The sequence below is a fragment of the Hypanus sabinus genome, chromosome 14 (genome assembly GCF_030144855.1).
Source record: "Hypanus sabinus isolate sHypSab1 chromosome 14, sHypSab1.hap1, whole genome shotgun sequence".
NCBI classification, from domain to species: Eukaryota; Metazoa; Chordata; class Chondrichthyes; order Myliobatiformes; family Dasyatidae; genus Hypanus; species Hypanus sabinus.
The window spans coordinates 31,594,636-31,611,445 of record NC_082719.1 but is presented as its reverse complement, the minus strand read 5'-3'; positions in this window follow the sequence as shown (position 1 = coordinate 31,611,445).

Below are 16,810 nucleotides of genomic sequence, written 5' to 3'. Positions count from 1 at the left end.
AACGCATTTCAATGCAGAGTTGTTCACCCCAGAAATAACCCCTTTTCAATGCAGAGTTGTTCACCACAGAAACAGCCCCTTTTCAATGCAGAGTTGTTCACTACAGATTCTGTACCATTTCTATGCCGAGAGCTGTACACCACAGAATCGGCCCTTTTTCAATGCAGAGTGCTGTTCACCACAGAAACAGCCTGTTGCGCCATCAATAACCTCGGAGATTTGAGGTGAGATATAGGGTTTTTTTGGCTGGAAAAAAGAACAAGCAGCAAGTGTCCAACACACAACATCCTGGAGAATGAGGCCAGGGCTGTGCCTCCAATCGCCATTATACCGGAGAGCGTGGGAATAGCCACAGGATCAGTCAGCAGGTTGGCGAGTACAGACAGGTACATGAAGTTCAACACACAGCCCCTTTTCAATGCAGAGTTGTACATCACAAAAACGGCCCCTTCTCAGTTCAGAGTCCTACACCACAGATATGGCCCCTTTTCAATGCAGAGTTGTTCACCACAGAAACGGCCCCTTTTCAATGCAGTGTTGTTTACCACAGAAACAGCCACTTTTCAATGCAGAGAGTTGTACACCACAGAAACATCCCCCTTTCAATGCAGAGAGTTGTACACCACAGAAACAGCCCCTTTTCAACGCATAGTTGTTCACCACAGAAACAGCCCCTTTTCCATGCCGAGGTTGTTCAGCACAGAAACAGCCCCTTTTCAATGCAGTGTTGTTTACCACAGAAACAGCCCCTTTTCAATGCAGAGTTGATCAGCACAGAAACAGCCCCTTTTCAATGCAGAGTTGTTCACTACAGATTCTGTACCTTTTCTATGCCGAGAGCTGTACACCACAGAATCGGCCCTTTTTCAATGCAGAGTGTTGTGCACCACAGAAACAAACGCATTTCAATGCAGAGTTGTTCACCCCAGAAATAACCCCTTTTCAATGCAGAGTTGTTCACCACAGAAACAGCCCCTTTTCAATGCAGAGTTGTTCACTACAGATTCTGTACCTTTTCTATGCCGAGAGCTGTACACCACAGAATCGGCCCTTTTTCAATGCAGAGTGCTGTGCACCACAGAAACAAACGCATTTCAATGCAGAGTTGTTCACCCCAGAAATAACCCCTTTTCAATGCAGAGTTGTTCACCACAGAAACAGCCCCTTTTCAATGCAGAGTTGTTCACCACAGAAACAGCCTGATGCGCCATCAATAACCTCAGAGATTTGAGGTGAGATATAGGGTTTTATTGGCTGGAAAAAAGAACAAGCAGCAAGTGTCCAACACACAACATCCTGGAGAATGAGGCCGGGGCTGTGCCTCCAATCGCCATTATACCGGAGAGCGTGGGAATAGCCACAGGATCAGTCAGCGGGTTGGCGAGTACAGACAGGTACATGAAGTTCAACACACAGCCCCTTTTAAATGCAGAGTTGTTCCCCACAGAAACGGCCCCTTTTCAATGCAGAGTTGTACACCGCAGAAACGGCCCCGTTTCAAAGTGGAGATTTTTTCACCACAGAAATGGCCCCTTTTCATTGCTGAGTTGTACACCACAGAAACAGATACTTTTCAATGCAGATAGTTGTACACCACAGAAACGTCAACTATTCAGTGCAGAGAGTTGATCATGACAGAAACGGCCCCTTTTCAATGCAGAAATTTGTTCACCACAGAAACCGGCCCTTTTCAATGTAGAATTGTTCACCACAGAAACAGCAACTTTTCAATGCCGAGTTTTTCACCACAGAAATGGCCCCTTTTCAATGCAGAGTCGTACACCACAGAAAAAGCACCTTTTCAATGTAGATTTGTACACCACAGAAAGTGCCCCTTTTCAATGTGTAGATTTTTTTTACCACTGAAATGGCCCCTTTTCAATGCAGAGTTGTTCAAAACAGAAACAGCCCTATTTCAATGCAGGGTTGTTCACCACGGAAACAATCCCTTTTCAATGTTGAATTGTTCACCAGAGAAACGGCCGCATTTCAATGTAGAGAGTTTTTCAGCACAGAAACAGCCCGTTTGCAATGCAGAGTTGTTCACTACAGAAAAAGTCACTTTTCTATGCAGAGAGCTGTACACGACAGAAACTGCCGAATGCACCATCAATAACTCTTGGAGACTTAATGGGAGATATAGGCTTTTATTGGCTGGAAGAAAGAACAAGCAGCAAGAGACCACCACACAACATCCTGGAGACTGAAGCCGGGGCTGTGTCTCCAATCGCCATTATACCGGAGTCTGTGGGAGGAGGCACAGGAGCAGTCAGCGGTGGTGGGGCATGTCCAGACAGGTATAGGTAGTTCACCAAATGGCCCCTTTTCAATGCAGAGTTGTTTACCACAGAAACAGCCCCTTTTCAATGCACAGCTGTAAACCACAGAAACAGGCTGATGCACCATCACTAACTCTCAGGGACTTGAGGCAAGATACAGGCTTTAATTGGCTGGAAGAAAGAACAAGCAGCAAGTGTCCACCACACTACATCCTGGAGACTGAGGCCGGGGCTGTGCCTCCAATCACCATTATTCCAGCGTCTTTGCAAAGAGTCACAGGAGCAGACAGCGGGGGGACGTGTCCAGACATGTATATATAGTTCACAACACAGCCGCTGTTCAATGCAGAGTTGTACATCACAAAAACGGCCCCTTTTCAATGAGGAGTTGTACACCAGAGAAACGGCCCCTTTTCAATGCAGAGAGTAATTCCCCACAGAAACAGCCCTTTTTCAATGCCTAGTTGTTCAGTACAAAAACAGCCCCCTTTCAATGCAGAGAGTTGTACACCACAGAAACAGCCCCTTTTCAACGCAGAGTTGTTCACCACGGAAACCGGCCCTTTTCAATGCGGAGAGTTGTACACCACAGAAACAGCCCCGTTTCAATGCGGAGTTTGTTCACCAAAGAAACAGCCCCTTTTCCATGCCGAGGTTGTTCAGCACAGAAACAGCCCCTTTTCAATGCAGTGTTGTTTACCACAGAAACAGCCCCTTTTCAATGCAGAGTTGATCAGCACAGAAACAGCCCCTTTTCAATGCAGAGTTGTTCACTACAGATTCTGTACCTTTTCTATGCCGAGAGCTGTACACCACAGAATCGGCCCTTTTTCAATGCAGAGTGCTGTGCACCACAGAAACAAACGCATTTCAATGCAGAGTTGTTCACCCCAGAAATAACCCCTTTTCAATGCAGAGTTGTTCACCACAGAAACAGCCCCTTTTCAATGCAGAGTTGTTCACTACAGATTCTGTACCATTTCTATGCCGAGAGCTGTACACCACAGAATCGGCCCTTTTTCAATGCAGAGTGCTGTACACCACAGAAACAAACGCATTTCAATGCAGAGTTGTTCACCCCAGAAATAACCCCTTTTCAATGCAGAGTTGTTCACCACAGAAACAGCCCCTTTTCAATGCAGAGTTGTTCACCACAGAAACAGCCTGATGCGCCATCGATAACCTCAGAGATTTGAGGTGAGATATAGGGTTTTATTGGCTGGAAAAAAGAACAAGCAGCAAGTGTCCAACACACAACATCCTGGAGAATGAGGCCGGGGCTGTGCCTCCAATCGCCATTATACCGGAGAGCGTGGGAATAGCCACAGGATCAGTCAGCGGGTTGGCGAGTACAGACAGGTACATGAAGTTCAACACACAGCCCCTTTTAAATGCAGAGTTGTTCCCCACAGAAACGGCCCCTTTTCAATGCAGAGTTGTACACCGCAGAAACGGCCCCGTTTCAAAGTGGAGATTTTTTCACCACAGAAATGGCCCCTTTTCATTGCTGAGTTGTACACCACAGAAACAGATACTTTTCAATGCAGATAGTTGTACACCACAGAAACGTCAACTATTCAGTGCAGAGAGTTGATCATGACAGAAACGGCCCCTTTTCAATGCAGAAATTTGTTCACCACAGAAACCGGCCCTTTTCAATGTAGAATTGTTCACCACAGAAACAGCAACTTTTCAATGCCGAGTTTTTCACCACAGAAATGGCCCCTTTTCAATGCAGAGTCGTACACCACAGAAAAAGCACCTTTTCAATGTAGATTTGTACACCACAGAAAGTGCCCCTTTTCAATGTGTAGATTTTTTTTACCACAGAAATGGCCCCTTTTCAATGCAGAGTTGTTCAAAACAGAAACAGCCCTATTTCAATGCAGGGTTGTTCACCACGGAAAAAGCCCCCATTTCAATGCCGAGTTGTTCACCACAGAAACAATCCCTTTTCAATGTAGAATTGTTCACCAGAGAAACGGCCGCATTTCAATGTAGAGAGTTTTTCAGCACAGAAACAGCCCGTTTGCAATGCAGAGTTGTTCACTACAGAAAAAGTCACTTTTCTATGCAGAGAGCTGTACAACACAATAACAGCCCCTTTTCAATGCAGAGAGCTGTACACCACAGAAACAGCCGAATGCACCATCAATAACTCTTGGAGACTTAATGGGAGATATAGGCTTTTATTGGCTGGAAGAAAGAACAAGCAGCAAGAGACCACCACACAACATCCTGGAGACTGAAGCCGGGGCTGTGTCTCCAATCGCCATTATACCGGAGTCTGTGGGAGGAGGCACAGGAGCAGTCAGCGGTGGTGGGGCATGTCCAGACAGGTATAGGTAGTTCACCAAATGGCCCCTTTTCAATGCAGAGTTGTTTACCACAGAAACAGCCCCTTTTCAATGCACAGCTGTAAACCACAGAAACAGGCTGATGCACCATCACTAACTCTCAGGGACTTGAGGCAAGATACAGGCTTTAATTGGCTGGAAGAAAGAACAAGCAGCAAGTGTCCACCACACTACATCCTGGAGACTGAGGCCGGGGCTGTGCCTCCAATCACCATTATTCCAGCGTCTTTGCAAAGAGTCACAGGAGCAGACAGCGGGGGGACGTGTCCAGACATGTATATATAGTTCACAACACAGCCGCTGTTCAATGCAGAGTTGTCCACCACAGAAACGGCCCCTTTTCAATGAGGAGTTGTACACCAGAGAAACGGCCCCTTTTCAATGCAGAGAGTAATTCCCCACAGAAACAGCCCTTTTTCAATGCCTAGTTGTTCAGTACAAAAACAGCCCCCTTTCAATGCAGAGATTTGTACACCACAGACACAGCCCCTTTTCAATGCAGAGATTTGTACACCACAGTAACAGCCCCTTGTCATTGCAGAGATTTGTTCACCATAGAAACAGCCCCTTTTCAACGCAGAAAGTTGTACACCACAGTAACAGCCCCTCTTCAATGCAGAGTTGTACACCACTGAAACAGCCGCTTTTCAATGTAGAGATTTGTTTACCACAGAAACAGCCCCTTTTCACGCAGAAAGTTGTACACCACAGTAACAGCCCCTTTTCAATGAGGAGTTGTACACCAGAGAAACGGCCCCTTTTCAATGCAGAGAGTTATTCCCCACAGAAACAGCCCTTTTTCAATGCCTAGTTGTTCAGTAGAAAAACAGCCCCCTTTCAACGCAGAAAGTTGTACACAGTAACAGCCCCTTGTCATTGCAGAGATTTTTTCACCATAGAAACAGCCCCTTTTCAACGCAGAAAGTTGTACACCACAGTAACAGCCCCTCTTCAATGCAGAGTTGTACACCACTGAAACAGCCGCTTTTCAATGTAGAGATTTGTACACCACAGAAACAGCCCCTTTTCAACACAGAATGTTGTACACCACAGTAACAGCCCCTCTTCAATGCAGAGTTGTACACCACAGAAACAGCCCCATTTCAATGCGGAGTTTGTTCACCACAGAAACAGCCCCTTTTCACGCAGAAAGTTGTACACCACAGTAACAAACCCTTTTCATTTCAGAGATTTGTACACCACAGAAACAGCCTCTTTTCAACACAGAATGTTGTACACCTCAGTAACAGCCCCTCTTCAATGCAGAGTTGTACACCACAGAAACAGTCCCGTTTCAATGCGGAGTTTGTTCACCACAGAAACAGCCCCTTTTCAATGCAGAGATTTGTACACCACAGACACAGCCCCTTTTCAATGCAGAGATTTGTACACCACAGAAACAGCCCCTTTTCAACGCAGAAAGTTGTACACCACAGTAACAGCCCCTTGTCATTGCAGAGATTTGTTCACCATAGAAACAGCCCCTTTTCAACGCAGAAAGTTGTACACCACAGTAACAGCCCCTCTTCAATGCAGAGCTGTACACCACTGAAACAGCCGCTTTTCAATGTAGAGATTTGTACACCACAGAAACAGCCCCTTTTCAACGCAGAAAGTTGTACACCACAGTAACAGCCCCTTGTCATTGCAGAGATTTGTTCACCACAGAAACAGCCCCTTTTTAACGCAGAAAGTTGTACGCCACAGAAAAAGCCTGATGCACCATCAATAACTCCTGGAGACTTGAGGCGAGATATAGGCTTTAATTGGCTGGAAGAAAGAACAAGCAGGAAGTGACCACCACACAACATCCGTGGGACTGAGGCCGGGGCTGTGCCTCCAATCACCATTATACCAGCGTCTGTGGGAAGAGCCACAGGAGCAGTCAGCGGGGAGGGTGGGGGGTGGGTGGGCGTGTCCAGACATGTATATGTAGTTCACCACACAGCCCCGGTTCAATGCAGAGTTGTACACCACAGAAACAGCCGCTTTTCAATGTAGTGTTGTACACCACAGAAACGGCCCCTTTTCAATGCAGAGATTTGTTCATCACAGAAACCGGCCCTTTTCAATGCAGAGTTGATCACCACAGAAACGGCCGCTTTTCAAAGCCGGGAGTTGTACACCACAGAAACAGATACTTTTCAATGCAGATAGTTGTACACCACAGAAACGTCAACTATTCAGTGCAGAGAGTTGATCACGACAGAAACTGCCCATTTTCAATGCAGAAATTTGTTCACCACAGAAACCGGACCTTTTGAATGTAGAATTGTTCACCACAGAAACAGCAACTTTTTAATACCGAGATGTTCACCACAGATACAACCCCTTTTCAATGCCGAGTTTTTCACCACAGAAATGGCCCCTTTCAATGCAGAGTCGTACACCACAGAAACGGCACCTTTTCAATGTAGATTTGTACACCACAGAAAGTGCCCCTTTTCAATGTGGAGATTTTTTTACCACAGAAATGGCCCCTTTCCAATGCAGAATTGTTCAAAACAGAAACAGCCCCTTTTCAATGCAGAGTTGTTCACCACGGAAACAGCCCCATTTCAATGCCGAGTTGTTCACCACAGAAACTGCCCCTTTTCAATGTAGAGTTGTTCACCACAGAAACAGCCCCTTTTGAATGCAGAGAGTTGTACACCACAATAACAGACCCTTTTCAATGCAGAGAATTGATCACGACAGAAATGGCCCCTTTTCAATGCCGAGTTGTTCACTACAGAAACAGCCCCTTTTCAACGCAGAGTTGTTCACCACAGAAACGGCCCCTTTTCAATGTAGATTTGTACACCACAGAAACGGCCCCTTTTCAATGCAGAGTTGTTCACCACAGAAATTGCCCCTTTTCAATGCTGAGTTCTTCACCACAGAAATGACCCCTTTTCAATGTAGAATTGTTCACCAGAGAAACGGCCCCTTTTCAATACACAGCTGTACACCACAGAAACAGCCTGATGCACAATCACTAACTCTCGGGGACTTGAGGTGAGATATAGGCTTTTAAATACTGGAAGAAAGAACAAGCAGCAAGTGTCCAACACACAACATCCTGGGGACTGAGACCGGGGCTGTGCCTCCAATCGTCTGTGGGAAGAGCCTCCTGAGCAGTCACTGGTGGGGGGGGGGGGCATGTAGACACAGGTATATGTTGTTCACCACACAGCTCCTTTTCTATGCAGAGTTGTACACCGCAGAAATGGCCCCGTTTCAAAGTGGAGATTTTTTCACCACAGAAATGGCCCCTTTTCATTGCTGAGTTGTACACCACAGAAACAGATACTTTTCAATGCAGATAGTTGTACACCACAGAAACGTCAACTATTCAGTGCAGAGAGTTGATCATGACAGAAACGGCCCCTTTTCAATGCAGAAATTTGTTCACCATAGAAACCGGCCCTTTTCAATGTAGAATTGTTCACCACAGAAACAGCAACTTTTCAATGCCGAGTTTTTCACCACAGAAATGGCCCCTTTTCAATGCAGAGTCGTACACCACAGAAAAAGCACCTTTTCAATGTAGATTTGTACACCACAGAAAGTGCCCCTTTTCAATGTGTAGATTTTTTTTTACCAGAGAAATGGCCCCTTTTCAATGCAGAGTTGTTCAAAACAGAAACAGCCCCATTTCAATGCAGGGTTGTTCACCACGGAAAAAGCCCCCATTTCAATGCCGAGTTGTTCACCACAGAAACAATCCCTTTTCAATGTAGAATTGTTCACCAGAGAAACGGCCGCATTTCAATGTAGAGAGTTTTTCAGCACAGAAACAGCCCGTTTGCAATGCAGAGTTGTTCACTACAGAAAAAGTCACTTTTCTATGCAGAGAGCTGTACAACACAATAACAGCCCCTTTTCAATGCAGAGAGCTGTACACCACAGAAACTGCCGAATGCACAATCAATAACTCTTGGAGACTTAATGGGAGATATAGGCTTTTATTGGCTGGAAGAAAGAACAAGCAGCAAGAGACCACCACACAACATCCTGGAGACTGAAGCCGGGGCTGTGTCTCCAATCGCCATTATACCGGAGTCTGTGGGAGGAGGCACAGGAGCAGTCAGCGGTGGTGGGGCATGTCCAGACAGGTATATGTAGTTCACCAAACGGCCCCTTTTCAATGCAGAGAGTTATTCCCCACAGAAACAGCCCTTTTTCAATGCCTAGTTGTTCAGTACAAAAACCGGCCCTTTTCAATGCAGAGATTTGTACACCACAGACACAGCCCCTTTTCAATGCAGAGATTTGTACACCACAGAAACAGACCCTTTTCAACGCAGAAAGTTGTACACCACAGTAACAGCCCCTTGTCATTGCAGAGATTTGTTCACCATAGAAACAGCCCCTTTTCAACGCAGAAAGTTGTACACCACAGTAACAGCCCCTCTTCAATGCAGAGTTGTACACCACAGAAACAGCCCCGTTTCAATGCGGAGTTTGTTCACCACAGAAACAGCCCCTTTTCACGCAGAAAGTTGTACACCACAGTAACAAACCCTTTTCATTTCAGAGATTTGTACACCACAGAAACAGCCCCTTTTCAACGCAGAAAGTTGTACACCACGGTAACAGCCCCTTGTCATTGCAGAGATTTGTTCACCATAGAAACAGCCCCTTTTCAACGCAGAAAGTTGTACACCACAGTAACAGCCCCTCTTCAATGCAGAGTTGTACACCACTGAAACAGCCGCTTTTCAATGTAGAGATTTGTACACCACAGAAACAGCCCCTTTTCAACACAGAATGTTGTACACCACAGTAACAGCCCCTCTTCAATGCAGAGTTGTACACCACAGAAACAGCCCCATTTCAATGCGGAGTTTGTTCACCACAGAAACAGCCCCTTTTCACGCAGAAAGTTGTACACCACAGTAACAAACCCTTTTCATTTCAGAGATTTGTACACCACAGAAACAGCCTCTTTTCAACACAGAATGTTGTACACCTCAGTAACAGCCCCTCTTCAATGCAGAGTTGTACACCACAGAAACAGTCCCGTTTCAATGCGGAGTTTGTTCACCACAGAAACAGCCCCTTTTCAATGCAGAGATTTGTACACCACAGACACAGCCCCTTTTCAATGCAGAGATTTGTACACCACAGAAACAGCCCCTTTTCAACGCAGAAAGTTGTACACCACAGTAACAGCCCCTTGTCATTGCAGAGATTTGTTCACCATAGAAACAGCCCCTTTTCAACGCAGAAAGTTGTACACCACAGTAACAGCCCCTCTTCAATGCAGAGCTGTACACCACTGAAACAGCCGCTTTTCAATGTAGAGATTTGTACACCACAGAAACAGCCCCTTTTCAACGCAGAAAGTTGTACACCACAGTAACAGCCCCTTGTCATTGCAGAGATTTGTTCACCACAGAAACAGCCCCTTTTTAACGCAGAAAGTTGTACGCCACAGAAAAAGCCTGATGCACCATCAATAACTCCTGGAGACTTGAGGCGAGATATAGGCTTTAATTGGCTGGAAGAAAGAACAAGCAGGAAGTGACCACCACACAACATCCGTGGGACTGAGGCCGGGGCTGTGCCTCCAATCACCATTATACCAGCGTCTGTGGGAAGAGCCACAGGAGCAGTCAGCGGGGAGGGTGGGGGGTGGGTGGGCGTGTCCAGACATGTATATGTAGTTCACCACACAGCCCCGGTTCAATGCAGAGTTGTACACCACAGAAACAGCCGCTTTTCAATGTAGTGTTGTACACCACAGAAACGGCCCCTTTTCAATGCAGAGATTTGTTCATCACAGAAACCGGCCCTTTTCAATGCAGAGTTGATCACCACAGAAACGGCCGCTTTTCAAAGCCGGGAGTTGTACTCCACAGAAACAGATACTTTTCAATGCAGATAGTTGTACACCACAGAAACGTCAACTATTCAGTGCAGAGAGTTGATCACGACAGAAACTGCCCATTTTCAATGCAGAAATTTGTTCACCACAGAAACCGGACCTTTTGAATGTAGAATTGTTCACCACAGAAACAGCAACTTTTTAATACCGAGATGTTCACCACAGATACAACCCCTTTTCAATGCCGAGTTTTTCACCACAGAAATGGCCCCTTTCAATGCAGAGTCGTACACCACAGAAACGGCACCTTTTCAATGTAGATTTGTACACCACAGAAAGTGCCCCTTTTCAATGTGGAGATTTTTTTACCACAGAAATGGCCCCTTTCCAATGCAGAATTGTTCAAAACAGAAACAGCCCCTTTTCAATGCAGAGTTGTTCACCACGGAAACAGCCCCATTTCAATGCCGAGTTGTTCACCACAGAAACTGCCCCTTTTCAATGTAGAGTTGTTCACCACAGAAACAGCCCCTTTTGAATGCAGAGAGTTGTACACCACAATAACAGACCCTTTTCAATGCAGAGAATTGATCACGACAGAAATGGCCCCTTTTCAATGCCGAGTTGTTCACTACAGAAACAGCCCCTTTTCAACGCAGAGTTGTTCACCACAGAAACGGCCCCTTTTCAATGTAGATTTGTACACCACAGAAACGGCCCCTTTTCAATGCAGAGTTGTTCACCACAGAAATTGCCCCTTTTCAATGCTGAGTTCTTCACCACAGAAATGACCCCTTTTCAATGTAGAATTGTTCACCAGAGAAACGGCCCCTTTTCAATACACAGCTGTACACCACAGAAACAGCCTGATGCACAATCACCAACTCTCGGGGACTTGAGGTGAGATATAGGCTTTTAAATACTGGAAGAAAGAACAAGCAGCAAGTGTCCAACACACAACATCCTGGGGACTGAGACCGGGGCTGTGCCTCCAATCGTCTGTGGGAAGAGCCTCCTGAGCAGTCACTGGTGGGGGGGGGGGCATGTAGACACAGGTATATGTTGTTCACCACACAGCTCCTTTTCTATGCAGAGTTGTACACCGCAGAAATGGCCCCGTTTCAAAGTGGAGATTTTTTCACCACAGAAATGGCCCCTTTTCATTGCTGAGTTGTACACCACAGAAACAGATACTTTTCAATGCAGATAGTTGTACACCACAGAAACGTCAACTATTCAGTGCAGAGAGTTGATCATGACAGAAACGGCCCCTTTTCAATGCAGAAATTTGTTCACCACAGAAACCGGCCCTTTTCAATGTAGAATTGTTCACCACAGAAACAGCAACTTTTCAATGCCGAGTTTTTCACCACAGAAATGGCCCCTTTTCAATGCAGAGTCGTACACCACAGAAAAAGCACCTTTTCAATGTAGATTTGTACACCACAGAAAGTGCCCCTTTTCAATGTGTAGATTTTTTTTTACCAGAGAAATGGCCCCTTTTCAATGCAGAGTTGTTCAAAACAGAAACAGCCCCATTTCAATGCAGGGTTGTTCACCACGGAAAAAGCCCCCATTTCAATGCCGAGTTGTTCACCACAGAAACAATCCCTTTTCAATGTAGAATTGTTCACCAGAGAAACGGCCGCATTTCAATGTAGAGAGTTTTTCAGCACAGAAACAGCCCGTTTGCAATGCAGAGTTGTTCACTACAGAAAAAGTCACTTTTCTATGCAGAGAGCTGTACAACACAATAACAGCCCCTTTTCAATGCAGAGAGCTGTACACCACAGAAACTGCCGAATGCACAATCAATAACTCTTGGAGACTTAATGGGAGATATAGGCTTTTATTGGCTGGAAGAAAGAACAAGCAGCAAGAGACCACCACACAACATCCTGGAGACTGAAGCCGGGGCTGTGTCTCCAATCGCCATTATACCGGAGTCTGTGGGAGGAGGCACAGGAGCAGTCAGCGGTGGTGGGGCATGTCCAGACAGGTATATGTAGTTCACCAAACGGCCCCTTTTCAATGCAGAGAGTTATTCCCCACAGAAACAGCCCTTTTTCAATGCCTAGTTGTTCAGTACAAAAACCGGCCCTTTTCAATGCAGAGATTTGTACACCACAGACACAGCCCCTTTTCAATGCAGAGATTTGTACACCACAGAAACAGACCCTTTTCAACGCAGAAAGTTGTACACCACAGTAACAGCCCCTTGTCATTGCAGAGATTTGTTCACCATAGAAACAGCCCCTTTTCAACGCAGAAAGTTGTACACCACAGTAACAGCCCCTCTTCAATGCAGAGTTGTACACCACAGAAACAGCCCCGTTTCAATGCGGAGTTTGTTCACCACAGAAACAGCCCCTTTTCACGCAGAAAGTTGTACACCACAGTAACAAACCCTTTTCATTTCAGAGATTTGTACACCACAGAAACAGCCCCTTTTCAACGCAGAAAGTTGTACACCACGGTAACAGCCCCTTGTCATTGCAGAGATTTGTTCACCATAGAAACAGCCCCTTTTCAACGCAGAAAGTTGTACACCACAGTAACAGCCCCTCTTCAATGCAGAGTTGTACACCACAGAAACAGCCCCGTTTCAATGCGGAGTTTGTTCACCACAGAAACAGCCCCTTTTCACACAGAAAGTTGTACACCACAGTAACAGCCCCTTTTCAATGAGGAGTTGTACACCAGAGAAACGGCCCCTTTTCAATGCAGAGAGTTATTCCCCACAGAAACAGCCCTTTTTCAATGCCTAGTTGTTCAGTACAAAAACAGCCCCCTTTCAATTCAGAGAGTTGTACACCACAGAAACAGCCACTTTTCAACGCAGAGTTGTTCACCACAGAAACCGGCCCTTTTCAATGCAGAGAGTTGTACACCACAGAAACAGCCCCGTTTCAATGCGGAGTATGTTCACCACAGAAACAGCCCCTTTTCAATGCAGAGATTTGTACACCACAGACACAGCCCCTTTTCAATGCAGAGATTTGTACACCACAGAAACAGCCCCTTTTCAACGCAGAAAGTTGTACACCACAGTAACAAACCCTTTTCATTTCAGAGATTTGTTCACCACAGAAACAGCCCCTTTTCACGCAGAAAGTTGTACACCACAGAAACAGCCCCGTTTCAATGCGGAGTTTGTTCACCACAGAAACAGCCCCTTTTCAACGCAGAAAGTTGTACACCACAGTAACAAACCCTTTTCATTTCAGAGATTTGTACACCACAGAAACAGCCCCTTTTCAACACAGAATGTTGTACACCACAGTAACAGCCCCTCTTCAATGCAGAGTTGTACACCACAGAAACAGCCCCGTTTCAATGCGGAGTTTGTTCACCACAGAAACAGCCCCTTTTCACGCAGAAAGTTGTACACCACAGTAACAGCCCCTCTTCAATGCAGAGTTGTACACCACTGAAACAGCCGCTTTTCAATGTAGAGATTTGTACACCACAGAAACAGCCCCTTTTCAACGCAGAAAGTTGTACACCACAGTAACAAACCCTTTTCATTTCAGAGATTTGTTCACCACAGAAACAGCCCCTTTTCACGCAGAAAGTTGTACACCACAGTAACAGCCCCTCTTCAATGCAGAGTTGTACACCACTGAAACAGCCGCTTTTCAATGTAGAGATTTGTACACCACAGAAACAGCCGCTTTTCAACACAGAATGTTGTACACCACAGAAACAGCCCCTCTTCAATGCAGAGTTGTACACCACAGAAACAGTCCCGTTTCAATGCGGAGTTTGTTCACCACAGAAACAGCCCCTTTTCAATGCAGAGATTTGTACACCACAGACACAGCCCCTTTTCAATGCAGAGATTTGTACACCACAGAAACAGCCCCTTTTCAACGCAGAAAGTTGTACACCACAGTAACAGCCCCTTGTCATTGCAGAGATTTGTTCACCATAGAAACAGCCCCTTTTCAACGCAGAAAGTTGTACACCACAGTAACAGCCCCTCTTCAATGCAGAGCTGTACACCACTGAAACAGCCGCTTTTCAATGTAGAGATTTGTACACCACAGAAACAGCCCCTTTTCAACGCAGAAAGTTGTACACCACAGTAGCAGCCCCTTGTCATTGCAGAGATTTGTTCACCACAGAAACAGCCCCTTTTTAACGCAGAAAGTTGTACACCACAGTAACAGCCCCTTGTCAATGCAGAGAGTTGTACGCCACAGAAAAAGCCTGATGCACCATCAATAACTCCTGGAGACTTGAGGCGAGATATAGGCTTTAATTGGCTGGAAGAAAGAACAAGCAGGAAGTGACCACCACACAACATCCGTGGGACTGAGGCCGGGGCTGTGCCTCCAATCACCATTATACCAGCGTCTGTGGGAAGAGCCACAGGAGCAGTCAGCGGGGATGGTGGGGGGTGCGTGGGCGTGTCCAGACATGTATATGTAGTTCACCACACAGCCCCGGTTCAATGCAGAGTTGTACACCACAGAAACAGCCGCTTTTCAATGTAGTGTTGTACACCACAGAAACGGCCCCTTTTCAATGCAGAGATTTGTTCATCACAGAAACCGGCCCTTTTCAATGCAGAGTTGATCACCACAGAAACGGCCGCTTTTCAAAGCCGGGAGTTGTTCACCACAGAAACAGATACTTTTCAATGCAGATAGTTGTACACCACAGAAACGTCAACTATTCAGTGCAGAGAGTTGATCACGACAGAAACTGCCCATTTTCAATGCAGGAATTTGTTCACCACAGAAACCGGACCTTTTGAATGTAGAATTGTTCACCACAGAAACAGCAACTTTTTAATACCGAGATGTTCACCACAGATACAACCCCTTTTCAATGCCGAGTTTTTCACCACAGAAATGGCCCCTTTCAATGCAGAGTCGTACACCACAGAAACGGCACCTTTTCAATGTAGATTTGTACACCACAGAAAGTGCCCCTTTTCAATGTGGAGATTTTTTTACCACAGAAATGGCCCCTTTCCAATGCAGAATTGTTCAAAACAGAAACAGCCCCTTTTCAATGCAGAGTTGTTCACCACAGAAACTGCCCCTTTTCAATGTAGAGTTGTTCACCACAGAAACAGCCCCTTTTGAATGCAGAGAGTTGTACACCACAATAACAGACCCTTTTCAATGCAGAGAATTGATCACGACAGAAATGGCCCCTTTTCAATGCCGAGTTGTTCACTACAGAAACAGCCCCTTTTCAACGCAGAGTTGTTCACCACAGAAACGGCCCCTTTTCAATGCAGAGTTGTTCACCACAGAAATTGCCCCTTTTCAATGCTGAGTTCTTCACCACAGAAATGACCCCTTTTCAATGTAGAATTGTTCACCAGAGAAACGGCCCCTTTTCAATACACAGCTGTACACCACAGAAACAGCCTGATGCACAATCACTAACTCTCGGGGACTTGAGGTGAGATATAGGCTTTTAAATACTGGAAGAAAGAACAAGCAGCAAGTGTCCAACACACAACATCCTGGGGACTGAGGCCGGGGCTGTGCCTCCAATCGCATTTATACCTGGGTCTGTGGGAAGAGCCTCCTGAGCAGTCACTGGGTGGGGGGGGGCATGTAGACACAGGTATATGTTGTTCACCACACAGCTCCTTTTCTATGCAGAGCTGTACACCGCAGAAATGGCCCCGTTTCAAAGTGGAGATTTTTTCACCACAGAAATGGCCCCTTTTCATTGCTGAGTTGTACACCACAGAAACAGATACTTTTCAATGCAGATAGTTGTACACCACAGAAACGTCAACTATTCAGTGCAGAGATTTGATCACGACAGAAATGGCACCTTTTCAATGTAGATTTGTACACCACATAAAGTGCCCCTTTTCAATGTGGAGATTTTTTTACCACAGAAATGGCCCCTTTCCAATGCAGAATTGTTCAAAACAGACACAGCCCCTTTTCAATGCAGGGTTGTTCACCACGGAAACAGCCCCATTTCAATGTCGAGTTGTTCACTACAGAAACAGCCCCTTTTCAACACAGAGTTGTTCACCACAGAAACGGCCCCTTTTCAATGCAGAGTTGTTCACCACAGAAATGGCACCTTTTCAATGTAGATTTGTACACCACAGAAAGTGATCCTTTTCAATGTGGAGATTTTTTTACCACAGAAATGGCCCCTTTCCAATGCAGAATTGTTCAAAACAGACACAGCCCCTTTTCAATGCAGGGTGGTTCACCACGGAAACAGCCCCATTTCAATGTCGAGTTGTACACCACAGAAACAGATACTTTTCAATGCAGATAGTTGTACACCACAGAAACGTCAACTATTCAGTGCAGAGAGTTGATCATGACAGAAACGGCCCCTTTTCAATGCAGAAATTTGTTCACCACAGA